This window comes from Lissotriton vulgaris, chromosome 4_1 (genome assembly GCF_964263255.1).
Source record: "Lissotriton vulgaris chromosome 4_1, aLisVul1.2, whole genome shotgun sequence".
Lineage (NCBI taxonomy): Eukaryota > Metazoa > Chordata > Amphibia > Caudata > Salamandridae > Lissotriton > Lissotriton vulgaris.
This window is the reverse complement of record NC_141691.1, coordinates 994,733,411-994,756,909: the sequence shown is the minus strand read 5'-3', so window position 1 is coordinate 994,756,909 and position 23,499 is coordinate 994,733,411. Positions and strand designations below refer to the sequence as shown.

At 47.1% G+C, this 23,499-nt stretch overlaps 1 protein-coding gene across 1 annotated transcript in view; it reads left to right on the top strand.

Annotated features, from left to right (window-relative positions):
- The window catches only part of LOC147722796 (uncharacterized), a 45,132-nt gene that overhangs the window by 11,112 nt on the left and 10,521 nt on the right, over nucleotides 1-23,499 (top strand). The gene's annotated exons all lie outside the window — the stretch shown is intronic.

Sequence of the window (23,499 nt, the reverse complement as noted above, 5' to 3'; positions counted from 1 at the left end):
AGGACCCTATAGGCTTGTACCTCTTCTTCAGGAATAAGCGAGGGATCATAGATGTCGCTATCTAGGTCCTCTATTGCTATAGACAAAGGTTTTTGATACGAGGTAGGACCAGAGTAGGGGGAACGTGGTTCTCGAATGGGGTGGAAACCCGGTGCGCTTCGAAACATTGTCTGAAATGCTCGAGCAGACCCTTGGGAACTATACGGTAACACCAGATATGGAATTCCCTTACCCGTAGTATGTGGCATCAACCCACACACCCAACAATTAGTAGCGTTAACCACTAACTGATGCTGATGGAGGAGCTGAATAAAGGATTGTTGCGGAATTCTGCACGTCTAGCCTGCTCGTGTTCAGGTAAGATATGGAAAGAATGAGGAGAAGCAGTGGAGGTAAGTTTAGGATCAGGGGTAGGAGTAGGTGTAGCAGAAGGTAAGAAGTAAAACATCGTGTAATACACCCCACCCGCCAATAATGCAGAAACAGTCAAAACAACACAAATATTTGGAACAAAAAACATTTGGTACGACTGAGTTGCTGCAGCTTGAATCTATGAGCCTGAGCTCCTTCCAAGTTCGTCAGCTTCGAGAATGCCATTCCCTATGACCGTCCGCAACGTTTCTTGACGCACTTCGTTCTGTGTAGCAATAGTCAATCCCTAGGAGTTCCCAGGAACCGACGGTCTTTAACCTAGCGTCAAGACCTACTAACCAGAAGGAAGTACGCGCGCGGCCCTACGGCCTTTATTTCACAAGTGTATATGCAAAAACAATGTCTCTCAGCTGTGGAAGCAAAAAGTGTAAGGAACGAAGCTCAATGAATATGTAAAAAATAATTACAGTGATACGAATGTTCAAACTGATCGTGGAAAACGGGATAATGCAATTGTCAAGGGACAGAACAGGATCTTTTATTAGTCTCTGGTGCTAGATCGCAAAAAATATCGGGTTTTCCCAGGGCGTGTCTGTTCGTCAAACAAAGGATCCGTTGAAGGGACAACGTCCTGTTGATCAGTTGAATGTTCTGGTCTTGAGTCTTTTGCTGACAAATGTTCAACAGTGTCTTTCTGCTGCACTGAGGATTCTCCGACAGGTTGTGCGTCGCTAAAAGGTACAACCGCCGGCAATCCTTCGGTTTCAGTTGATGCAATGCCTTTCCTCACCCACGAGTCTGCTGGCAACGGGATAGGGACTTTCTTTGTGTGGGTGGCGTGCACCCAATTCTTCCGCCCCTCAAGACGAACTGCAGTTCTCGTGGCAAGGAGAACCTGGTAGGGTCCGGTGAACCTCGGGTCCAAGTTGTTCTTGCGCGAAAAGTTCCGCGTCACCACCCAATCTCCGGGCTGGAGCTGGTGGCCTGGACCCTCCGTCCGCGTCGGCAATGCTTCGTGAACCTGTTGGTGAATTAACCTCAGTTTAGCAGTCAAGTCATGAAGATAATCGATCAACATTGGATACTCAAGATCATGAAAAATACCTGGCCTAGGAACCCCCCAAACATTCGCAGGACGACCGAACACTATTTCATAGGGACTAAGCCCTACTCGGGAGTGTACAGTCGCCCTAGTTGACAGTAATGCTAAGGGTAAAGCGTCAGGCCACGAGAGACCAGTCGTAGCCTGAATCTTTGCTAGTTTTAGTTTAAGGGTGCAGTTATACCCTTCAACCAAACCAGCTGACTGGGGATGATTGGCACTATGGAATTTCTGATTAATTCCAAGGCCCTTACACACACTCTTCATCACACTTCCCACAAACTCACTTCCGTTATCTGACCACACGATTCTAGGCATTCCATACCGAGGAAAATATTCCTTCAGTAGGATTTTCGCAGTAGACAAGGCAGTATTGTCTTTGAGAGGATAAGCCTCGATCCATCGGGAGAATGCGCAAACCACGACTAAAACGTATTTCAGGTTATTGCATCTCTCCATATGGATGAAGTCCAATTGAATCACCTCAAAGGGACATGAAGGGGGAGCAAAACTGCCAGGAGGAGTTGGGGTTCCTTTGCCAGGATTGTACATCATACACACCATACAGTTCTTCACCAGACGTTCAGCACATTTCGTAATACCATCATTCTTCCACACAGGGGACAGCAACTTACAAATACCTTTCGCGCTAATATGTGCTAACCCATGCGCCATTGTCACAACAGCCAGCACATACGCATCCGGTAACATCCATCTTTTCTGATCCGACAAATCAATCCAACAACCATTCGCATCCAACTTTCCCGTACTTTCTTTCCACTTCGTCTTTTCAGTCTCGGTAGCCTCATTCTGAATTGCCTTTACACTCTCAATAGTGTCCTCACACATACTCGATTCTGTAGGCCACCTAACCGAACTCGTCACATACATTCGAGTGCTAAGGTTCCGGGCAGTCTCCTTAGCAGTCTCATCCGCAAACGCATTACCACGACCAACATCATCTGTCACCTTACGATGCGCACTACATTTGACAATCGCCACTTGCTTAGGCAACGTAAGTGCATCCAAAAGATCATTCACAAGCTGGCCATGCTGAATCTTCGTACCATGCGATGTCAAGAAACCTTTCTCTCTCCACAATCGTCCAAAACTATGTGCGACGCCAAATGCATATTGGCTGTCGGTAAACACATTCACACGTTTCCCTTTCGCTAACACACACGCTCTAGTGAGAGCGATCAGCTCTGCAGCTTGGGCAGAATTCGGATTTAACCTTGCAGTCTCAACAACAGTTTTCAACGTTACAACAGCATAAGCAGTAGTCACATCACCATTCGGCAACTTGAAACATGAACCATCCACATACAGTGTACCATCTGGTTCTTCCAATGGGGTGTTTTTAAGTTCCACTCGACCTTTTGTTTCCTCTTCAGTCCTCAAGTAACAATCATGTTCTGCTACTACATCTGGCTCTGTGCTAATTGGTAACAAAGTTGCCAGGTTCAGAACATTACAACGTTTTATTTGAATGTGGCTTGCCAACAGTGTCAACTCGTACCCAGACAACCTCGCACTCGTCAAGTTCTGAGTTTTCGTACGATTCAGAAGAGTATCGACTGCATGCGGAACCATCACCGTAAGCATATTATCCATGACCAATCCTGCTGATTGTCGGATGGAGACCGCAGCTGCCGCTGTTGCTCTCAAACAACTCGGCAATGCTCTAGCTACCGGGTCCAAGGTCGAGGAAAAATATGCACATGGACGTTGCTTACCACCAAAAGGTTGTGTTAAAACACTCAACGCACAACCTTCTCTCTCGTGAACATATAATGTAAATGGCTTGCTATAGTCAGGAGTACCTAACACAGGAGCCGAACATAATGAATCACGTAATTCAGAAAAACTTTTCTGACATTCTTCCGTCCATGGTAAAGGAGTCGAAACATCCTTGCACGTAAGAGCCACTAATGGTTTCGCTAGCAATGAAAAATTTGGAATCCATTGCCTGCAGTACGACGTGATACCTAGAAAGGCACGCACATCTCTTTGGGTTGTTGGCACAGCCATTCGCGCAATCGCTGCAATTCTCTCTGGGGTCAACCTCCTTCCCTCCTTTGACAATAAGTGACCTAGATAGGTTACTTCTTGACAACAATATTGGAGTTTAGAAGGGGACACCTTATGATTCAACTCACAGAGATGTTGCAGCAACGACACCGTAGCAATTTTGCAAATGTCCTGAGTATCAGCAGCCACCAATAAGTCGTTGACGTATTGGATTAAGGCCGCACCGACCGGCAACCGAAACGCATCCAGTTGACCCTTCAAGGCTTGACTGTAAATCGACGGACTTTCACAGTAGCCCTGAGGAGCGCGTTTAAACCGGAAGCTGCGTCCACCAAGAGAGAAACCGAAAAGGTCTCTGCTCTCTTCTGCAATCGGGATGCTGAAGAACGCATTCTTCAAGTCAATCACCGAAAACCACGATGCAGAAGCTGGAATCAGAGTCAGTAATGCCGTGATGTCAGGCACAACAGGGAATTGAGGAACCACAATTTTATTCACCTCCCGTAAATCGATAACAAAACGATAAACAGGCGGTTTTGAAGGATCAGTACGTTTTAGAATGGGTAGTACAGGGCTATTGCACACGTTTCCCCGAGTCTCTTCAATAACATCTTTCTCGATCAAATCATAGATGATCGCTAACAGTGCTCGTTCACCATCAAGGGAGATACGATATTGGGGAATACGTGGCAGTCGCACATTAGATTTCAACTGAACAACATATGGTGAGATATCAAGTAGGCCCACATCGTTGGGACCCGTTGCCCACAAAGATGCAGGAAGAGAACTCAATTCCGGTGGAAGCTTATCGAGAGACAAGTACATAGGAGAGACAACCCTCTCTCCCAACGTAAGCTTTACACCCGCAGGAGAACAATACAAAGTTGCATACAAACGTTTAAGCAAATCCAGGCCCAAAAGATTTTCACCACAACCCGTGGTTAAAATCAACGGAGCTTCCAGCTCACGAGGCCCAATTATAAGGGGCAAAGGGCGCGAAACTGGATTGCTAACGGGGGCGCCAGAGAATCCAACGGAAACATTGGTTAAGCCAGACAAAGGTGCGCCAGGGAGTTTCGAATGCTTAATGGAACTTTTCGCTGCACCAGTGTCCAACAGAAAAGGCTCAACGACGCCCGATGTAGCAACTGCGACGTAAGGCCCTCTCTGATCAACCGGAACTGATACCACTCCCTCTCCTTGTCTATGGCTGTCCTAGTAATTACTGTCGTCAGTTCCCTGATCGACGTAATAATCGTCTACATTGTACTGTGCAGATCGCCCTTGCGACGATCCACGTTGATCAAAACAATTATCGGAGTTTGATGAGTTATCTGAGCGATCGTTCTGAGCTCCACGACCTCTACCACGTGGTGCCTGCTGTGAACCACCACGACCACCTCTAGATGAGTTACCACTATTACGTTCATTTAAAACAGGACAATTGAATTTGATATGACCCTCCTGTCTACAATAGGCACATTGATTGTACCCTAACGAGGATCTTAGGGAAGAGGAGTCATTACGAGATTGTGATCTATTCGATTGCGGCTGCGATCTATTTTGTTGCGAAGCGTTCTGATTGGAACGTGGAGGATACGCTTGCTGTAACAGCACTTTAGTTTTAAGCTCTTTCGTCTTTCTATCAGCACGGTCGCTCTCTTCTTTCTCCCTATTCTCATAATATTGTGCCGTAGCCAATATCTGAGCTGAAGTAGAAACGGCCCATGCACTTTCTGAATTCTTTAATTTATTGCTCAAATCGGGCAATAAGTTCGAAACGAATTTATCCACAAACAACCTTTGACCACCCTCAGTGCTCATATCCTGACCACTATGGTCGATGAATGCCTCCTCGAACCTCGTAAAGAAGTCGGAAACACTCTCGTCCTTTTTCTGTTTGCAAGCTGACAATTTGTCCCAATTTACCCTCATAGCTGGCATAAGAGTTTTCATTAACGTGATTATTCTTTGAGGGAGAGCAGTAATCAACTGGTCGGGTTTAGCACCACCAGTTTGCAACCCATCCGCCGCTATAATGGCTGCCCAATCACCACCTAATTCATTTGCATGATTTTCCTGACGAATCTTAGCCCATACCGGTTGCGGTACAACATTACCAAACAGCATGTCAATATCGGCAAGATTCATTATCGTAGCGTCTACGAGCTGCGATAATTCCTTATAGTACCCTGCAGGATTTTTGCGAGGGTCAGGCAAAGATTGCCTCACCTGTAACACTTCCGACCTTTTCCATGGGAGGTGTATCCATACTCTCTGGAAGAACGGCGGGACCGGAGGGTTTGCCCCAGGATTACCTGGCATCCACACTGGTGGAACTTCTCGCATAGGAAATTGACCAGACTCATCTGGCAGTCTTTCAATATCCTCAACAAACAAGGCTTGAGGTATAGGAGTGGGACGAAAAGATAGCAACCGTTCAACAGCACGTCGAACATTGGTATCCACTATCAGTCCAGCCGAAAACTGGAGTTGCAAATCAGACAAAGCGGTCAGCACCTCGTCAGGTGCGTCGGCCGATATCTGATCACGAAGGACCTTACACATTTCCTCGAACACAAATCTCTGGGTTGGTATATTGAATTGAAAAAACGTGTCGAGTACAATACGTGGTGGATTTCTAAGGGGGTGCGTCATCCAACCCATCGCCATATTATATAGCGAAGCACGTTCCCTATTACCAGGAAGCTGACTACGTCTCTGAGGACCATCTGAACCATCGGACCCAAGAACAGGTCCGAGCGAATGAAAGAAACTAGCTGCAAGAGGAGAATTACAACTACGAGTAGAGGGAGAAGTATAGGACACAGGACTAACAAGTGAAGGAGTAGAGACAGAAACAACAGCAGGGGTTAACAGAGCAGGAGCAGTAGCGTGAGCAGGAGTATGTGGTAGCGGAGGAGCAGTAGGAATAGCAACAGTCAAAGGAGCAGGAACAGTCGGAAGAACGGGTGCAGGTTGAGGAACAGGCAAAGGAAGAATAGGTGCAGGAACAGGTACAGGGGGAATCACAGGGGCTGTGGTACCCTGTACGTACGGAGGTGGCGACTTCATTAGATAAGACATTAAAGGATCCTCAACTGACTCTTCCTTCTTTTCTGACTCCGTAGGCAAAGCAGGATAGCATTTATCTATAGTCATACGCTGTAATCTGTCAAACACTTCCTTTTCCCTAACCTCCTTATCATGCTGAAACTGCTCTGCTTTCTTTACAATGGTACCAGCACTATCTCTCTGATTTCGCTTAGTCTGTCTGATTTCTTTCTGTCGGGCTTCTTTACGCCACAACCGAAAGGCATCAAACATGGCCGGCCTTGACTTTTTCGCGAACAATTTAACCTCTAGATTATCTAAGATCGGGGCCTCGAAGCTACCATGTGGTGGCCAACTAAGGACACCATCCTTCTTCGTGTATTTGATCCAGTAATCATTAAAAGTAATCGGGCCTAGCCCATGTTTGCTGTACAGTTCATAAGTGGGAGTTCCAACCGGAGGTATCGGACACGAGTCCTCCAGTCGGGAATCCGTACCACAAGGTCTGAAACAACTGAACAAAGTACTGCGACCAGGCATCTTGCACACTAGCCGAGTTTCACAAACTTCAAGGGCTACGGGATTTACCAAGTCCCAGCAAAGAACAAAACCCTCTGTGTTTGGCGGCTGCAGTCGTCAAATAACACAACAAAGTACGCTAGCAAAGTGTCACCGACAAAAACACTCACACATCGTCAACAACAAAAACACTCGCTAAAGTGTCAACAACTAAGGACTCTGGGAGCGACCCACAAATACTTAACTCAAAGATCGATGGCGTCACCAGGAAGGCCCGTCAATCGTCTCGCTATACCAAGGTCTACGCCAGGCGCCAAAACAGGTCTACAGTCAGGGCAGCAGTCCGTCGCAGCCGTCAGGAGGCGGGAATCTTCGCGGGAAAAGTCTTCGGGCCACTTGTTTCGACAACAGGATCGATGAAGCGGAGTGCACCTTCCCTCGGAGATTTCACACGAAGTTCCTCACGATCGTCGGGCTTGGACCGGTACCACTGATGCAGCCCTACGTTGGGCGCCAACTGAAGGACTGGGTTCTTTAAGACCCAGCGGTGCCAGGGCACAACACCTGAAACCTTCGTGGGTAACCTGCTCCGGCGTACGAATGACAGAGACACAGGACACTTCCTTCGGCGTCAAAGATTCAAGGTTTATTTACTGCAGGGAACACAGAAGTCACAACAAGTACAACACGTGCAACTTGGGGAGACTGCTTCAAATTGGTTCTGTGGATCGCTCCTTTTATACACAATTTCCCCATAGAGTTACATTAAACACAAAAGTTTATGACCCGGTTCCCACAATTATCCCCCAGAGGGGTCGCTTTGGTCACTTTGATACACATAAGGTCCGGAACATAAGTGCGGAAACATTTGGCGGTTCCCAACTGTAAAAACCCATCTTCCCAACATTAGTGCATTCCGATCGGCAGTAAAACAGATCGAAATAGGAACAAAGACAGGTGCAGAGGAAGACGGAGACAGTGGGGAGATCGGAAAGGGTGTAAAAGGGGAGGTATCAGGAAACACGAGATACAGGCATCAAAGGGACGTGCCTAATGAGATGCACGGCTGAGACAATAAACCGGCACGGCGAGATGAGCCTCGAGCGGGGCCATCTGCCTTACAGTATCATCCCCCTCGTCATAAAGACACTTACAAAGAACATGTGTCTTCCGCAAATATCTTGGGAGTCCCAGGGTCGCGAAGCGGACATCGTCCGTTCGCTGGCTACTTGAGGGCAAGAGACAAAATGGATGCCGTATCTAAGATGGAACCCGTGGGTACAGATGAAAAACCCACATAACAAACGAACGGTTTAAGTTAGCACAGCGAAACTGCGCACACTTACTAAACTCGTCATTTGCGGTTCATAGATACCAGACTCGACCATATTCGTGCGAGTCAAAAACACCACTTACAATCGTCACGGAACCTCAGTGCCTGCCCTCATCCCTTCTGATTTAGTACCCCGTGTGAGTGTTGAGTGGTATTAGTTTACATACAATATTGCAAGTTTGCTGTTGTGCAGCGGAGGCACCGCTCCAGTGCCGAAGGCGCAACAAAGGTAAGCCCATCTGCGCCCGTCCGCGCATGGACCGCGCCCAGCGCCAGGACCCCTGGCCCTCAACGATACCAGGTCACCGGTCTGAACTACGATGCTTCCACCCTCCATGCACTCAACGCCGGCTGGAACACCACCTGCCACCAAGCCAGCCAAAAATGCACACAAAGAACCTTCACCTGCCAACCCTGCAAGTTCACCTGCCTCCGGACCAGCACCGCATCCGCCAGGCCAGGCCCCTGCAACAACCACCTCAAGTGCATCCTGCTCAACACCCGCTCTGTACCAAGGCACACTGTTGAACTCTGGAACCTCTTAGACACAACATCACCAGATGTTTCCATGCTCACATAAAACTGGATGAATGCCGCCTATGCCCCCCACATCGCCATAACCATTCTGGATGGCTCCAACACCACCCTAAGAGGCACTCTCATCTACAGACCCCTGTGACCACGCACACAATTCAGCAAACCCATTGCAGACTTTGTCAGCTCGCAGGGCCTAACCCCCTCAGACTACATCCTCCTTGGGGACCTCAACTTCCAACGGGAGAACAATAATGACTAAAACACCACCACCACCCTGCTGGACAACCTCGCCAACCTCGGACTCAAGCAAGTGGTTAACACCCCCAGCCACTACGCCGGCTACACGCTTGACCCCGTTTCCTCCTCCAGCAAGCACATCTCCTTCAGCCACTCCACCGTACTACACTGGACAGATCACAGCTGCTTCCACTTCTACTTCAGGAGAACCCCAACCCACCACCACCTGCTACAGGTCCGCCCCCAAGCCCACGGGCCATGCACGCAACCTGTGCGTCATCCTGGACTCCTCCCTCATGATGACTAAGCAAGTCAACGCCGTCATGTCATCCTGTTTCAACACCCTGCACAAGCTCAAAAATATCTTCCGGTAGATGGTCACCCAGGCCCTCGGGAACACCCTCCATGCTGGAACCACAGCCAAACTCCTGACAAAACTAAAGCCCATACCGAACGCTTGTGCACGAGTCATCTTGGACATCCTCCATCACAGCCACATCTCTGCCCATCTGTGAGACCTGTACTGCCTACCCGTCAGCAAGAGGATCAGGTTCAGACTCCTCACCCACGCACACAAGTCTCTCCACCACATGTGCCCCAAATACCTCAACAGCCGTCTCACATTCTACACACCCACACGCCAGCTCCGATCTGCCAGCCTGGCCTTTGCCACCGTCCTACAAAATTGCTTAGCCACCGCCGGAGGAAGATGCTCCTCCTACCTGGCAGCCAAGATATTGAACTCCCTCCCCACCCACCGACGGCTGACACAGGACCTTCTCTCCTTCAGGAATCAACTCAAGACCTTGCTCTTGGAGCAGTAGTGGCTCCCCCTCCTCCCACCACCTTGAGACCCTAATGGGTGAGTAGCCCACTCTACAAATACATTTGATTGACGTTCACCCACTCCTCCTCAGAAACAGGCTGATACAATACGGTATTCCATTTGTGTAAGCCTTTGTCTGTCCCCCTGCCCGTCTCCTGCACCGCCTACTAAAGGTAGGAAATTATTTACTTCATTGAGGGAAAGACAGGGAGCAACTGCAGGGCCTGTAGTGTTGGTGGTTCTGAGGGGGGAGTCTGGGTATTGATCGTGTATAGGCCGCTGTAGGCAAAAGCAGGAATAGTGACAAAGGGGAGAGGGCGTATGGATATAGCCTAAGTCATTGTCTGTCATGTTGTGCCCTTCAGGAAATAAGTCCCCCATCTGCACAATGCTAACCTCACGGAGAGACCGCAAAGGACCCTAATCCTGTGTAACGGACAGTGCTGCGTCACATGGCAGGGGGAGTGCAGGTGCATATGAAGTTACTTTATTCTGCTTAGCAATTGCGTGACACACTGCTATAGTGGTGTCTATTGTCTTCATACCTGTTTTTTGTGTATGACTGTTCACATGTGTGAGTACGCTCAATAGTGGGGTAGGACATGCATCCCTGTCTACTACGGCTACATGAGGCGGAAAGGCATGTGGTAATACCCAGTTGTATGCATACTGTGTCTGGCCACAAAGGTAGTAGACATACAAATGTATGGAACTTGAAACAACCCTTCTCACATGGCAATGTCAGTGCTTGCTCCATTGGCAGTACCTACTGTGAGTACACGTTGTTTTTGTGTGTAGACATCATAGCTGCCCTGGCATTGTCAGTGAACCATGGTGCCAACTCATTGTGTGCCAATGTTAAGCAGATGTATAGTCGTCTGTAGGCAATGTCAATGTCTGGAACCAACATGCTTTCACAACCATGTAAACCGCAACAAAATGTGCTTGTCATCCCACTGCCTGTGGGCCATTGTTTGATTGGTCATGCATGGTGTTACAAGTAGACATGGCATGTGAAAAGTGTCACTATGTTGGTAGGACCATGGAAATGGGCACGAGCAAAAACCTTTCCATGGTAGTCATGTCAGTGAAGAATGCTACCTGGAAGTGGAGTGCTTGTTGTGTGTGAGCAATGTCCAATTTGCTTCACGTGCTGTACCATGAGCACGTCACACAATAATGGTACCCCTGTATTCCCAAATCCTACTAAGTGTATGTACAGATAATCTGGGATGAGGAACATTTTGCTAAGTGTCCCTCAATGTAGATAAATGAATACCTACAGCCAATGACGTCATGTGAGATCCTGGCCCACTGCTGTTGCAACTCAGGAAACATGCAGTGTAATTTCCATCAATGATGTTGAGTGTGGATACACATCCTCAACATCTTTGCATGGCACTCTATCACATTTAGCATGTGCAATCAAGTCCCGAAGACATAGCCAGACCATCCCTCCTTGTCGCACATGATCCAAACTTGTAAACCCCTAGCCACCAGGTACAGCATTGAGGATTACAGGGCTGGAATAATTAACAAGCAACGTCTTTGCAATGTGCATCTCACGTCGCCTTGTGTCCCTTGTGTATGGTGTTGCATACAGAATCATGGAAGCTAATGTTTAGAATATTCAGCTTGTCGAAGGACTGGTCTCTAGCCAGTTGTGTGAACGTAATCAACTGTGTCATGTCATTGTTGCTGTGTCCACCATATGAAGTTTACTTGTCTACATTTCACCAATGCTGACATACATGTATTAGGCCTACTGCGTGCAGACCAATCAAAAATCGCTGACCCAGTAAAACCGTCGGAAGCTACACTTCAGGAGGTTGGCACAGCGCAGACGGCACCATCGGCATCAATGGAAGGGCTCTTGGACCGTCTCTCAGTAGTGGAGCTGAGGATGCACTGGTTACCACACACAATAATCAAATGACATGACTAGTAAGTTTGTGGATTTAGGCATCATTCCCGCCAAGAGGGACATACGTCACATTGGAAGGCAGCGGCTGGCCCCAGCTTTGTTAGGTGGAAGGCAGCGATACTCAAATGGGCGGGGAGTGAGAGCTCCATCAGAATGCAGCTGGCGCATAGCTCCCATTAAGAAAAAGTGCCTGAAGCTTCACGTGCATGGGAGGCCCTGGTGGCGGGACTCTGGATAATAGACAGGGAGGAGGGTAGCAGTCCTGAGTCCTCAGTGGGGGTGGGACATGCATGAGTAGCTCCATTCGGATAGAGAGGGACTAGCACAGTGAGAGGCTCCCGCAACATAGGAGGTTATAGAGAACAAGACTATAGAGCGTACGCTGACTCATTGGTACATGACACACATCAGTTGTGATTTTGCAACACATAGATTTTACACTACTGCACCAGCGGCCGGGGTGGGGGGATGGGAGTTGATGGTCAATGAGGCATAATAGCATCCAAACTGAGGGGGGTTAATATGCTTTATTACTGATTGCATACTTGTCCAGTCTTAACTTGGAAAGTGGATTGGCTGAATTCATTAAGGCCCCTTCGTTTTGTTTAGTATGTATTTAAGAATAATAAAAAGTCTTATTACTAAAAGATTTTAAACATAAGAGATGTGATATTGCTACATATATCATGTCGGATGAGCACTCATGTCATTTAGTTTTGAGTCCAGGACAGGTAGGAGCACACAGTACAGGTTGTGGATGGTGTTGCACATGCTGGAGTTGATGTCGTCGTTGAACCTAACAAGGCCCCAATGGTCCATGCATGTAACGGGTAGCTGACTGGTGATTTGTTGCAGACCATGACCATGAGAAGCATGCGTTGTGTTCTGCAGCAGGATTGCTGAATGCTGGCGCACAGTAGGTCAAGTGTGTGTTGTGTGTAGTCATGCCACCTATATAGCTAAGGTAAATTACAGTGCAGTAGGTTGATCACTGTCTGTGGCAGATGGGAAAAGAGCCACACATGCAACTCCTCTGCACACTAAAATGATGTTGGATGGAGTCACAGCAGTGAGCCTTAATCACATGCTAACATGCACTACAGCCTTCTGCTTAAACACATGGGCAACTTGATATACAACATGACATCCATCCCAACACACAAATCCATGCACATCAACAACACATCCAGCACAACCAATGACTAATTCCGCTTTCCCTTGTATGTCACAGGGGACCAAGGATATGCACTGGGAGCATGGATGAGGACACCAGTACGTAACCCCACCACCCCTGGCCAGAGACAGTACAATGCGGCACATATACGCACAAGGTCCATTGTAGAGCGGACATTTGGTGTCTTGAAGTCCAGGTTTCGGTGCTTGGATATCTCAGGTGGCAGCCTGCTGTACAGTCCCGAATTAGTGAAAAAAATGATCCTGGCATGTTGTGCGTTGCACAACATATGTGTCCGTACCAAAGCACCATGGATCCAAGTGCCAGAACCACCTGATGAAGATGAGGAAGAAGAAGAGGCTGGTGCTGTACACCCCACACCAAATGCTGCTGGACTTGCACGGAGGAACCGCATCATCAACAATTATTTTGCTTGAGTCAGTCACGTGTTGTCTGTGAAATAAAATTGTCAAAAAAAATAACATCTTTATGTGTTACTGTCTGCCATGGACACTGTACCCATCAAACTGTTACGTGTCCCAATGAGTGGTCAGATGAGACCATTATCAATGGAGGCTGGGAATGTGTACGCAGTACAGTTATGCCCTGCACTGTGTCAAATGTATGAAACTCTACGTGTCAAGGTACTATGTAGGCTACACTATGTCAAATGGTTGTGTCACATGGTTCAAATACTAGCAATCTAGGGTACTGTTTGTGATGAGGATGACATTCCTATTCTGACTCCATTTCCCTAATCCATGTATAATGGATTGGGTATGTTGTGTTAATCACACAAATCAGGAGTGTGTGAAATGGTGTGCATGATGCCAATAGTCATTGCAACATCCCAATACACAATGGTGCCAATCATCAAGACACTTGTCCAAACCATGTCTGTCGTAGCAGCAGTAAACTGACCCTTAAGATGTGTACAATGTTCCTGATTACCAGCCAGTTGTTTTTTCCCATGGAAGCACGCACAAGATGTGCCGTATAAATAACCAGGGGCCATATAAGATACATATCCTGAATATTACCAAGCTCATTGTTGACGTATTATGTCAAGTACATATCTGCACAGATGGCCATACTGTCAATGAGGTCCCTGAACATATGCCTCAAAGATGCATGTGTGGAATGTGATTAGAGCAGCAAATAGGACATGTAATGGCCCAAAATGTTGCTATGGGCGGTGAAAAGTGGCGCCATATGGACAGGGGAAAGGGCCTATAATTTAGACCACTTTAAAAGTAATGGGACTAATTTGAGTAACAAGTTGATGTTGCGTCTAATGTGGGTACAACATTAGTATGTCTGTCACAAGACATCAGCCTGGAAACAACTACCACCTACAGATCCACAAGGCCAAACATCACTATGCTGAGCAGATACTTTGCAGAACGGATGGACCATAACCATCACCAAGACATGCATGACAGCAACATCCTAAACATTTTACATGGCTGGGTGAAGACACCTCCTACAGCTGGACAGACAAGTATATGTGGATACACACTGACCCCTGGGTCATTCATAGATACCAGTTAGACACATCTGTCATTGCATTTCAACCACTACGTGACATCGTAACATCTACATCTGACATTACACATGCAGGTGCACACACCGCGAAGTTTACAGTAAGTGATGGGCCTATGTCACGTGTCCACCATGGGGGAGTAGCACATGTAAGACGAGGCTATCATCACTCATGGACCACATGTGGGCATATGCCAACATGACGAGGCATGTGTGGTGGCTAAGTGTACAAATAGTACAGACGTGCTTGGGGCTGCCCGGAGCTACCTTCCTACTTGTACCTACACATGTAGGATGCAGAGCTGCTGCCCATGTTGGTAAGTTGTGGCCCAACTACACACCTGCTGCAGCCCTTCCCCAAAATTGATGTTGATGAAAGGCATGCTCATTGCACCTCAGGGCCAGAGACTCATGATTCACATACTACACACATAACAGTGTGAGGGCAGGGAATACTCAGTGTATGCAGTAGTGGAACTATTATTTATTCAGACTGTGTGTACCCTTTCTAATGTTTGATGCCAATATGGAGGTCAACCAGTGGTATGTATCAGTGCATGGCCTACTAGGCATGAGGACAGTAGTGCTTGCCTTGCTGCATCCAAACATGGACCAGGGGGCGTTCTCCTATCACATTTAGCAAATCACTGCGCACTGGCATGTCCCAATTGATGACCTTACCTGATGGCCCATTTACATTGTGACAATGTCATAGCATTGCATTGGTGGCACCACATGTTTACACATATCTACATTATTCTACATCATCTCTGGATCAGTATCAACATGTACACTGCTCGTATTGACATTGCCGTACATTCCTAAGGTATCAGTCTCCGGATCCTAAAAAGAAAGTTATTACCTTTGCAACATTTGACCAATACACATATGAAAGGGAAAATAATAATTTATTTACAGTATATACACGTGGTGAGCATATAGGGCTTGTGCAGAGGGTGCCCGTTGGATGGCCAGACAGAGACTATAGATGTTATCAGGTCCAAGGGAAGAGGCATAGTTCACTCCACAGGCTGGTTGAAGTGGCAAGGCATGGGTTCATATGGCAGTCCATGGGGGGTCCAAGAATGTTCCGGGGGACAGTGAAAGTGAGTGAAAGAAGTTCATGGGTGGCACGATTCAGAGTGCAGCAAAACAAAAGAAACTGGGGCATTGGTACAGAGGGATACTACCGCTTCCTCCTCAGCAGAATTTCGCAGTCATCCTCATCTCCATAATCATCGGTGTCATGTGCCTCACAGGTGTCAGTGGGTGTTGTGGCAGCAGCCATGTGAGGCACTGACACTCCTGGTGTTGGAGCTGAGGATGTGGAGGCTGCTGCAGCATCCATCTGCACCAAACCCTGTGGCAGCAAGGAGGCGACAAGAAGGTGCAGGGCGGTGTAAATCCCAGTAACCTGGCGCATGTGTTCAGCCCTGGCAGCCAGATGTTGGGCCTGCATCCGCTCCATGCTCTCCAGGATCATCCTGATGTTGTCAAGTTCCTTGCTGACATTGCTGGAACCAACCTGAGGAGACAAAGCATGTTGCCTCTGGATCATTACTCCAGCAATGTCAGCCATGGACTGGTAGAGAGCATGGAATGGGCCCTGGGTGTCAGTAAGACACCCACGAAGGCCTGCGAGTTCAGCTGCCATGAGCTGGAAGCCTACCTCCACCCTATCCCCCAACCGTTCCTGGAGCTCTATGATCCGCTGTTGGAATGCACGTGCCTTTGGATCTGGCCCCAGGGAAGTGGCTGGGGTGGTGGATGCCTGCTGCTCATTGGTGTGAGCAGGGGGTGAGCTCTGCCTAGGGCTACTGGGTTGCCCTGCACCGGAGGCTGGGGAGGCAATGTCATTGAGTAGGAGTTGGAGGTCGTCGATGTTGATTGTAGCGTAGACATCCGGGTCATCAGTGAGTGCCTGTCCAGGTTGCTCTTCAGGAGGTGCTGTCTCGCCCTTTGCAATGTGACATGGGAGATGAATTACATCACTGTTTGTCACAAACAATTATACATTTGATCATTACACCTTCATACAGCATGACATTGTCTGATCATACTTGTTTAGAGGAAAGGACCTGTGTTTGACAAATGGCAAATTATAAGAGGAGATTTCACGTGAGAAGTAGTAGTGGTACATGGTCGTCTCACAGTGCCCTATCTTCTATGGGACATACCAAAATGGCTCTGCCTTAGCACTAGGAAATAGCCTAATGAGTGTGGAGTGTATCTTGACACCATGCTTGATTATTTGGACTGTGATGCATGTTTACACTGGCTATCTGGCATACCTTGTGGGACTTCATCTCATATGCTCATGATTCCACACAATACTGTGACTGACATCACCTCCCCCTTAGTGGGTGGCTCATCTTACTTCTGCTTTTGGTTCATGCTGTATGGCATTTGGATGAAAGATACCTATCTGGACGCACCAGCCACATCCTTAGTGTGGACTGAGTAATGGAAGGCTGATACATGTCCTGGTGTAATGATGACTTACTGCAAACCTACCACCCATTCTAAAATCAGTATTCCAATAGGGGAGTAGCTATGTGTCCAGCTAGCCACAATGGCCATTCCATGGTTGCCTGCATTACGTTATGGCGTACTACATGTCTCCTATGGCCCACAGTGTCTGATAATAAGGTGCAGTATTCCAATACCTGTTGGCTCCTTGCATGTCTGCAGGGATGCCACAGTAATTGTGCAGAACGCCACAGCCAGCATGGATGTGAAGCGTATTACGTGTTGTGCAGCCTGGGCCCTAAAATGACAGAATGTGTGAGCCATCTATGCCGTAAATGTGTGGCATTGTTGAAGTGTTTTTGCAAGTGCAAGTCAGCCATGTGCAGGTGCTAGTGGTTGTATGTGCAGGGTGTAGACATATGCAGGTGGGGGAGTAGTATTGTCGGGTGACTCTATGCAAATGAACATCACTCGGAGTCATAGCCCTCCACGTACCAGTCCTTACTATTGTGCAGATAGCTAAACAAGATTTGGATTCACACAGTAGCAAAACAGACTGAAGTAGCACAAGCAGCAAGTTACCCAAGCGTTAAACAACACTGCGTACCCAAAGCCAGGAAACACAGTCCCACACATCACTCTATGTCCACATGACATTAGAGTGTGCTGAGAACACCCAACGGCATCCATGCACAACATGGCCAGGGATTTCCTCCAGATGCAAGCACAATGATCTGCCACACCCAACGCAAGCAACCTCCAAACGGCCCATGTAACAACACACCACAAGCCCAAACACAGGACCCACAGCCAACACAGCCACTGATGGAGAGTAGGCACAGAAGACCACAGATAATGACCAGCCAGGCCAAAGGGAACCAAAAGGGATAACCACCCTACAACAAAGGCACAGCATGAAGGAGGCACACCTCCAGAGTGTGCACAAACGCAAAACTGAGCACCTGCACATATACATCAGTAAGAGGTACACAACAGAACAATATTAGAACCATATACTGTGACAATGTGCAAAGGAATAAAAATACCTGCCCCAGGAGGATTTAACTCAAGGTCCATCTGGACAACAAGGGGCTCACATGCTCAACCCACAAACCGCCAAAGGGCCATCCGGCCACACACAGAGCTTGCAGGGAGGACAAAGCCCAACCCTAGTTGAAGCCAAACACCACGTAATCCTAAACACACCCCGGATTCTAATGCGGACACACCCCGTGTTGGACAGCACTCCTGGTAAAATGACCACATGACTGGCATGGAACCAGAGGGGCTAAGGGCTACCAAACCCAGGTCCAAACTCACCCATAGTTGGAGGGCAGGCCAACGCAAGGAGGTCCAGACACACCACAGCCACCCGACAAGCAGAGCAGACACCCAGAGACAGATGTGAAACAACAAGGGATCTCCGGCAAGCCGCAGCAAACAGGGCCGGACTGGGAACCAAAACCCGCCACGGCAAAGTGCTCGGCTGTCCCCCCTGGGGAGGTTGGGGGTGCAACAGAGCTCCTTGCCGGGTCCGGTTTTCGTCCGACTTCGTTACAGGGACGAGCTTGCAGCTCTGCTGCATAAACGGCCCTGTAGGTAATAGGGACCCCAGGGGCCCATAACCGGCCCCTACCCTTGCGGCGCACCGGGGGATTGCCCGGTGCCCGCAACGGTCAGTCCAGGCCTGGCAGCAAGGCCCCACTGCCAAACACAATGTAGGGAGTCAGACCCACCCCGACCAATCTCAATGCCTCCCCACATAGGAGGCTCAAGCCAGTCCAACCTGCAGCAGGATCCACAAATCGTGTGCAATTGGTGGGAACGCACACATATGGCATTACACACCACCATGACACAGTGTGACCGGAACATCAACATCCTCAGGAGGTACAAAGGCAGTAAGAGCCCAGAGCAAATGAAGCAACCATGGGATATACATAAGGCATAGGCTGCAATCACACACTAGACCTGTGCCAGCCTGCGCCATCAGAGGCCCAAGACATGTACATTTGCACACGGATATCAATGGAAGCACCATGTGACCCCACAACCGCCCTGCATGAAGCATCACGCATGCTGAAAGCAAGTGCAGGGATAGGAGGCAGCATTGGTCCAAGAGTGAGTGGCTGGTATCATTCTAAATTACATCAGCCAATGGAATGACGCGTAGCAACGCCAGTACACTATCTCCTGTGCATTTGTGCCACCCCCGGTGGCAGCCCTTAATGACAGTACACCTCTCTTCATGAGGCAAGACCTTGGGGATATGCCACAGCATTGAGCATCCTTTGCACCACATATGCTGCACATGGATTGCGCTACAGCAGCCGCACAAAATGTTAAGCTGATGCTGATTTTCAGGGATGCAAGGAACTTATAAATCTGCACCATGATGTATGGTTTGTGGTGTTCTGATCTCCCCTATTGTGTGTTGCCTTTCTACGTCTGCAAGATGGTATGTCATCTTTCTACGCTATGCTTGACATGTAGAGGCAAAGCAAAGACTTTGACCAGTAACGTCTATTTAAATGCATTTGGAAGTGAATCATTGAACGTCCTTCCATACTTTTCTACAGAACCATGATGAAACAGCATTGTAGCATTAATTGTAAATATTTTTCCTGTAGGAAATCTGTGCATGATCACGTTCCCTGACCCCTATCTCTTGTGTAGATTTGATTTTATGTTAAGATTAATCTTGTAATTTATGTTTACACCTATTAATGATTAAAAAAAATATTTTGGTGGGATTAAAAATATAGTCAAAATTTTCCCTATATTTTCTTGTATTTAATTATATTTTTTCTTTGAAATGCATGGTGTTATTAATTTAGGAATCATAAATAATTATTATATCGCTTAGCGACATTTAGCGAGTATATTTTCGTCGTAAATACAAAAAACGGGTCGCATTTCGATCGGTTTTGTATATAACTACCATAGCGACGTTTAATGGCACGATTTTCGTCGCTAACGCCTATAATTTTGTTGCTAACTCGGAATTTTTAGCAGCAAACACAGGAAGTGGTGTATTACTGCTTCCTGTCACATGGGTGTGGTTTTTACTTTCACTTTCTCTTTTCTGCACTTACTGGTGCATAGGCTGAGTGGAGGAGGTGTATGGTGGTTAGTGTGTTGGAAGTTGGTTTTGGAGAGTGGTGCTGCGTGCTCTGTCCTGTCTGAAGTGTCTGTTTGTACTTTTTGTTGTATATTATACAGTTTGTGTGTCTACTGTCCTCTGGTTTGTCTGCAGTGTCTGTTAGTTGTATTTGTTGTATTGTACACAGTTTGTGTGTCTAGTGTCCTCTGTTTTGTACAGTTTATTTAGGGGTTAGTTTGTATATTTTTAGAGAGAGTTTGTTAAGTGGGTTATTATTTATTAGTTTTAAGTGGGTTACGGGGTCAGGGAGATGCCTGCTGTTGGGAGGTCAGGGAGGATGAGTGAGGAGGCATTAGGGTTTTTTTTATGGCTGATAAAATTTTATCTGCCAAATATGTTGGAGGCCGGGGGGCGGATCCTGCAGGGGTATGCTGTGGGGGCACGGAATGTGCGCTGGGAGCGTGTGAGGCTCCAAATGGAGCACTACTTTAAGATAGCACGCTCTGTGCACCAGTGGAAGCACCGCTGGCAGGACATGACTGCGCGGGAGGCCGACCTCCTGGATTACACCGGAGTGATGCCAGGCATACAGGGTGGTAAGTCCAAAAGCCATTGTTTCACTTTCATGTTCAAATGTAATGTAATTGAGTTACGTGTGTGACATGTGTGTATGGAGTGTACATGCTGACTCGTTACTGTGATACTGTGACAAGGTGTTGATGACAATGTCATTTCCCTATGGGCCATATGTATCAACGCAAAAATAGTTTGCTAACGAAGACATTAGCTGATTTGCGGCGTCAGCGAACCCTTATTGGGTAAATGGTAATTATTTGACATTATTTGTGCAAAGTAAGGAATTGCAAAATTTTCCTTTCCTTATTTAGCGATAGCATTTGAGGAATAGATACTTTAGCAATTCCTTACATGCTATGTATCAGGGCAAATAACATTCCAAATTGCCATTTAGGATTCACAAATTACCACCTACTTCTAGTTGGTGGTAAGTAGCGCTATTTGTTCTAAATGTGCTCTTTTTTTTCCATCAAAAGCTGCCATGTGACGCTCATACATGCCCTTAGGGCATGTATGTGCGCCATATGTGCACACATGTCATTTTCACAGGTGCCGCAGGGTGTTCTTTTGACACCCCTGCACCATTGGAAAAATTCTCAATTTGCTATTAGCAAATTGGTAATTGCAAACTTTCCCATTAATTCCTATGGGCCTCCTGGCCCATAGAAATGAATGGGAAATTTGAGATTAGCAATTTGCTAATCACAATTTAGGAATGTTGATGGATCGCTAACAATAAGCAATTTCCTACATTTTTACCATTTTGCAATTTCAAATTAGCGAATCCTTAAAAATCGCTATTTAGTAATCGCAAAAGGGAATGTTGATACATCTGTCCCTATGTGATTTGCACATGATTTGCTTCAATTAAGATTAATTTGGACTCCCACTTCCCGGCACATTTTAGCAGATTTACATGCCTCTTGGGGTTATTTGGCGGCGCAGTTGCATTACGTATGTGACTAAGCGGCAACGCGAAAGTAGCGCCATGGTGCAGGGTATGTACAATATCACAATTCTGGGAGAATCGTCACTTTCTAAAGTTATGCACCTTTAGGGTGCGTTCTGGCGCAGGGGAGGGCATTCATACACAGGAACACCTCTGTAAAGTGACAGAGTGAAATATTTCAGGTTTCAGTCATTCACTTTCATGGCAATGCTGTGTCTTAACTCTGGGCCTGCCTGAAGCAGGAATGAGGATTGACGCAGCATTGACAAGATTGGGCCAACAAGAGCATTGCTGGAGCTACGCCCCACATGCTTCACAACTCCTGCAATGCACTGCATTTACAGCACAGATGCCTGATGTATATGTGCCATTTTAGCAGCATGGTGCGCAGCATGGGACATGCGGCTCACCATGTGAGTTGGACCATGGTGCACATTTACTCTTGCCTCCATGCTGATTTGGTGGGATGCACCATTACCTGTAATACTGTCCCCTGGTGTGCTACAGTACAGTAGGTGTGTGAGTAGTCAATGCTAATGTCCCTATTTGTATGGCTCCATGATTTGACAGTTGGAGTGAGTAGTCACGTTCTCGTTGAGGTGTGAACACATATTTGCAGTATGCAGACCAGATGTGGGACAGAGGTTTTCTGTGTGTCACTTGTAGTCACATTACTATGTGATGCTGAATGACCACATGCCAGTAAGGGTGCCAAGGCACAGAGGATGTTTGCATTTATGAGCCCATCACGGCTGTAGTAAGTCAAAGAGATGTGAGCAGCGACTGTGTGCAGGATGATGTGTGTGTGTCCAGTATGTGTCCAGTACTTTTTTGTATGTTCTTTCAGAATTGACTGCTCACTGAGATTTACCCACACTACCGCAACTTCTGTGCCCCTGTGCAGGTAATCATTTCTTTTTCTTTTGGAGTCAGAGTAGACCGTTATAGTACTATGATATACAATTCTGACACCAACTCCGTATATCTTTACAGATTTACCGTCCCCAGTCCCTGTCCTGAAGAGAACCTACAACATCTAGGTTCGAAACGCGTCGACACTCCCACCCTGTGGCAATCTCAAAGGGTGCCGCTAGGATATAATTCACCTTATTACTTTGGACCCTAGCAGTGCAACCCCATATAAATACTTGACCACAGGTTTTGGTAGACAGGCAGGCACTCCTTTCCATCTATCCCCCCTCTCCCCTGGTTTCATAGTTCTAAGGACTGGTTCTCTCTTCTGTTTCATTCACTAATTTTGCACTGTATATAACTGCAATTCATTTGGATCACTGTATGTTTTACTGTTCTTTGGTGTGTTATTATTTGCTTCATTTGACTCGTTGTTGTAAGTACTGTACATTTGTAAATTTGTATATTTGTAGATACTGTATACATGAACTCACTGTTCTGATGGTTTTTTGTTTGCGCCTGTGTTTTTGAAACTTTGACAATCTCAGTAAAAAAGAAAATAAATTTGTTTGGAATATAAATCCAGTGGTCACGTGGTACATATTGACTGCGTGTCTGTAGAATTTTCTTGTTAATTTTCCTGTCCAGCCAACCTGTTCTGTTTTCCCAAATCAATGAGCAGCAGGGCTGTATCTACACGGCCCCTGTACATGGGTCATGTGTAGATATCCTTGCCAGGTGATTATGCAATGTGTGAGTTTGACAGCTCCAGAGTGTTTGGCATCCCAAAGGACTGTGTATCAGCCTCTTACTAAATGCATAGTTACCATCATACGCAG